This window comes from Nomascus leucogenys, chromosome 12 (genome assembly GCF_006542625.1).
Source record: "Nomascus leucogenys isolate Asia chromosome 12, Asia_NLE_v1, whole genome shotgun sequence".
In the NCBI taxonomy this organism is placed as follows: Eukaryota; Metazoa; Chordata; class Mammalia; order Primates; family Hylobatidae; genus Nomascus; species Nomascus leucogenys.
The window spans coordinates 78,555,410-78,560,492 of NC_044392.1; the positions used below are offsets into that span (position 1 = coordinate 78,555,410).

Genomic DNA, 5,083 nt, shown 5'->3' on the forward strand with positions numbered 1-5,083 from the left:
CTGTTGAATTTAAACATTTTTTCTATTATAATTTTACTTTCCAAGGCTCAAGTTTCCTCTGCGTTCCTTAAAAACAAGTCCTCTGTTCTTGTTTCGTAGTAATAGTAGTTTCCTTAATTGCTAATGATTGTGAATCATAGTGATGTCTTTTTCTTTTCAACTTCTCTCTTTTCATTATCTGTTCTCCAAGTAGTCTTCACTTTTGATTGTTCTGGACTTCATTTTGTAATTTTCCACTGTCTGATCCTTGATGGTTCATATTTAAGAACGATTTTTTTTTTAAGGCTGGTTGGAAGTTCATGGTGTGAGATTAGCTGACTGAAGTATTTACTGCAGGGGATCTGGCAAGGCCATTTATTTAAAGAACCTCAAATGTTGCATTCTTTGTCTCTTTGGGGACAATCCATTCCCCAGTCCTCTACTTAGGATGAAAGCCTGATTGCCTGTGTTCTGGGAATCACAAAAGTAATTGGATCCCCGATTTCAAGGATCATATGAAGACATTCACATAGGCTTCCTTTTTTCTTTTTTTTTTTTTAACCAGGGGAGAAGCAAACGCAGTCTCCCACTACCACAAATTATGCAGACAAATTTCCCAAATGTGGGTAAATCACAGGGCCAGCGTATCTTAAATGCAGCATTTAAGCCTCACCCTGGGAAAACCACCTTTGTGATAAGGGTGTCTCCCCTGCCAGGTAAATATGCACACATGCTTTCTAAGTTCAGTGTATAGAACCCCTGACCTTAACAGTCACTCCATGTACAGAGACCCTCTGCTTTATTAACTCCAGGGAATATAACTTTATTCTTTCATTGTACTGAGAGAGGAGCAGATGCCCAGCTGTGTGAGGTTGGGAAGGGGCTCTGACTACTAGACTTTTTAAAATCAATCCTCTTCCTCAGAGTCTCCTTTGCCTCTTCCCTGTTTCTACAGAGATTGAGGCTTTTGGAGGATTCTGCAACACAAAACATGCTGGATTTTAGCTTTCTCTGTTGCTAGTTTATGATTCCATTCTTTTTTAGGTCTGCAAACTCCTTTACCAGTTGTTCATTTGTTTTCCAACTTCGAAAATGTTGTTGCTGTTGTCCCTTCTCCAAGTCACCCCTTACTTGGGTGTATACCTTATGAAATGCCTTTTCTGATGAGTAGGTGTAGTTTCAGAATGGAGCAATGTTAGCTGTGGAGTGACGTTAGGTTTTTTTACATCTGTGGACATGGTCCTGGTCTGCCTCCTGTGGTTCTTAACCATGGTGGAAGTCCCATCAGTAGGCATCTGTGACAGACTGTGACCAGCTGAACTACGGAACAAGTAAGAAGGTTCGAGTGCAACCCTCCTATTACAAGAAGACAAAGGGTTTAGATTATATTCTTAAAGAATATGCATGAAATAAAAAGCAAGATTATATATCTTAGCAATAATTAAAAGTAGTAAAAAGTCAAAGTAAAATTTTTCAGTTTTTGTAGAAAATTTATCTAATCTATAAATAGATAAGATAGTTATATTTAATTTGTATAATGGGGTCGATAAGATTAAAAACATAATTTTTTTTCAGAGTGGTATCCCAGAGCTGCCCTCTAGCTGAATTCTTGCCTCATGTACTTTCCTGTGTTTATGATGAAAACACAGATGTTTTGGTGTATAAACCTGGATGCATATCTATAATAGTATCAATATTCTGTTGCATGATTAGATGGCCTTCTGTACTGTTTGGGTGTGTTCCCATTATAGAACTATTTTCTTCTCACTAAAAACCACAGATTCTAAAACTTAATTGAACTGATCAATGCCTCTGGCTAACCAACATTTGCCACATTTCCAGTGGCTTTGGAATTATTGCAAATTAATTACCGATTTGTCTTGAGCTATGATTCATTGTAAAGTACTTAAAACCAGTAAAGACAGAAAGACCTGCCATTTAGTACAGAGGTGTCTCTGGAGCTTCTTAGCACTATGAATTGTTGTGTGAATTTATATGGATGAACCAAATGAGGTTGTTTATGAGAAACTTATTCTCAAAGTTCATAAAGGCTGTGAGGCTGGAACTTGGCTGCTGATGGCAAATGCACAAGTAGATGTAAATGTAATTCAACCATTAAAATCTAAAGCCATAAAAAGCAAGGAAATTCACAGTTAAAGGAGGAAATGGGTTGTGCAGCGCTTTCTCCAGCCGTGATGCACAATGGGGTGTATTAAGGAATTGGAGACACCCCATAGTGTGAGACGTTCAAGGCATCTCTCATGTTTCATCCCTAACAGATTTCTGAGCATTTATGGACTTGAATATTGCTTCTAAAGTACCCTCTTCTGGGAGGAGCCTAGAAAGGAAAGAAACTTCTGTGTTTTTCCTTCATTATTACCATGTAGCCAGGGATGGAGGTAGGAGGGTGGATTCATATGGCGTGAAAGAATTTTGGGCTGGTAATCTAAAACATCGATGCTCTGGCTGACTCTTTCTCTAGGATTTCACGTATTCATCATGCTGTGTGCAGACCTCAGTTAAGGCAAAACTACAGAACAGAGACTTAGTATAGCCCTGCATGCTCTGTTCAGCTTGGATGTACAGAATTTAATTTTTTATCAACATGAGAGCTATTTGGAACAAAGGGAAATTGTTTTCCATTTCTACTTTTCTCAACTACAGAAAAATAAACTCTCAATTTGGCTTTCTGTGAATGGCTGGTTAGTGATGAATAGAAAGTCTTAGAAATGACCTAGCTTGCATTTATTTTGTGGTTTCAAAAAACCCCTCATTTAAAATATACATTTTTAAGAAATCTTCTTATTTATTTATTTATTTTTGAGACAGAGTTTTGCTCTGTTGCCCAGGCTGGAGTGCAGTGGCACAATCTCGGCTCACTGCCAGCTCCACTTCCCAGGTTCATGCCATTCTCCTGCCTCAGCCTCCTGAGTAGCTGGGATTACAGGCGCCTGCCACCACTCCCGGCTAATTTTTTGTATTTTTAGTAGAGACGAGGTTTCACCGTATTAGCCAGGATGGTCTCGATCTCCTGACCTCGTGATCCGCCCGCCTTGGCCTCCCAAAGTGCTGAGATTACAGGCCTGAGCCACCGTGCCCAGCCAAGTCTTAATCTTTAAAAGTTACATGCTTTTTAGATGACCTAGTAAATATAATAGCTCATCTGAAGGGAAAAGTCATCTTGCAATGTGCAGCCTAGGAGGAAGTCTTTCCATTGCCTGAAAATGTAAGGCTGTTGGGAAGATGTCAACTGCTTTCTAGAGAAACAAATGATGTGTGTTTTCTATTTTTTTAAACAAAATTTCATCATACAAGCTTGTGTATTCCACATTTGAATTTGAAATTAATCAGGATAAGAGGGCCTAAAAAGTGCAGGGAGAAAGATGGTTGAAACGGTGAATGATGAACCGGGTATGTGACTGATGTCATGTGAATAGCCACTGTTTTAATAAGCCAAGGAGCCTGTATTGGCCACCACCATGATATAAAAAACATATGGCCATGTGCATTTAAGGTCTTAAAAATGACTCCACCCCTATCACCTACACCAAAAGAAAAATGTTTATAATAATACATATATTGACTTCTGCTTTCTAGTCAATAACAAGATTTATTGTCCCACTCTTCAGTCAATTTTAACCTCTTTGGGTCAACAAATCTTGATATTGATCTCAACAGAAGTCAATACCTGCTTATTACTTACCTCCACATTTAGACGCCTACCAACAATTCTTATGGGCATTCCTTTGACACAGAAAAGTGAATACTGGCTGTCTACATTCTATACAAGGTGTATATCTGTGGGCTTCATATATAATGTCACTTTTATAAGCCTTAATTCAGATCTAGTTATAAAACTAAATGAGGAAAAAAGATAGATGGTTTCCAATATCTGTAATTATGAACTAGACAGACATTTAGTATTCCCTTATCATTTCCTAAATAATAAAATCGTGATCTTTTATATTAATTATGCTCTAGTCATTTCCTACATCAAAGATAATTAGGCAACATGATATTTTTCATTCACCAAAGAGATAACACAATAAATATTTTTAACAACGAAACCTTAATGTGGTATAAGGTTAAAATTCTATAGTATCTCAAATGTTTTTAAAAACAAGAAAAGCAGACTAGTTATCCATTCCAGCAATTACCCAAATGTCTGCCAACCTCTAACCTCTAAATGTTGACTTTAGTCAAAGACATTCTAGGTTAGATAACTAAGTAACTATCAGGAAGGGAGTTTTGTTTGTTTGCCTGGCAACTGAAAAGAAATGAAGATCAAGGAAGCAGCCTTGCCTGGAGTTTTTAATGAATGTGAGACAAGCCTTACCAAAGGCAATTATTAAACCATCCCCCAAAGTTGTTTGTTCCATGTACAAATGCAGTCCTGGTTCCATAAGACCTCTAGGTGTAAAACAGCATCATCAGCCTTCTTGTCAGCCTCACCTGTTGAAATATTAAAAAGGAAGAATAAAACACCAATATGTACAAACCCAGGGGCAGACAAAGCAAAATACACTCAAGGCTGTAAGAAATTAATTTTTCAAATTCAATAAATAAACCTTCATTGCATACCTATGTTAAACTGCTTAAAATTAAAATTCAAGAATACTTATATTTTGTACTGCTCTTGAAATACTTTACCCTCTCTAGACTGACTCACACACACCATAAAGTCCACATTTAAAACTTATGTTTTGCTGCAGGCAAAATGCCAATAAAAACAAAAAGGGAAGAAAAGACTAATAGAGCCGGGTGACACAGATCACTTTATCACCAGCCCAGGTTTGCTTCTGCACAGTCCTATTTTCCAGATAATATAATTGTGAACAAATTTGCAGAAACTGAAAATGGAACATTAGGAGAAAAAAAAAACACTTAAGTACATAAATGTGTGTTAATTCCAAATATGTATATACTTTCATAATAATTGAAAGTTGTTTTCTAAAAGATGTGAAAGCATGTCCTGTCAATAGCCACTACTAGCTTGTTAATCAGTTTTTACAAGCTTTGTCTGAGAGTTAATTTTTCAAAACTGTGTCACTAATTTCACATTGTGCTTCCTGAATAAACTCATTAGCTTCCCCTGTAAGTCTTA

The 5,083-nt window shown here is 37.1% G+C and overlaps 1 non-coding gene across 1 annotated transcript; it reads right to left on the reverse strand.

Annotated features, from left to right (window-relative positions):
* Positions 1 to 543: 543 nt before the first annotated feature.
* On the reverse strand, positions 544 to 703 carry LOC115837834. Its single transcript, XR_004032880.1, has one exon. It is a non-coding gene; the product is annotated as a U1 spliceosomal RNA (small nuclear RNA).
* Positions 704 to 5,083: the final 4,380 nt, after the last annotated feature.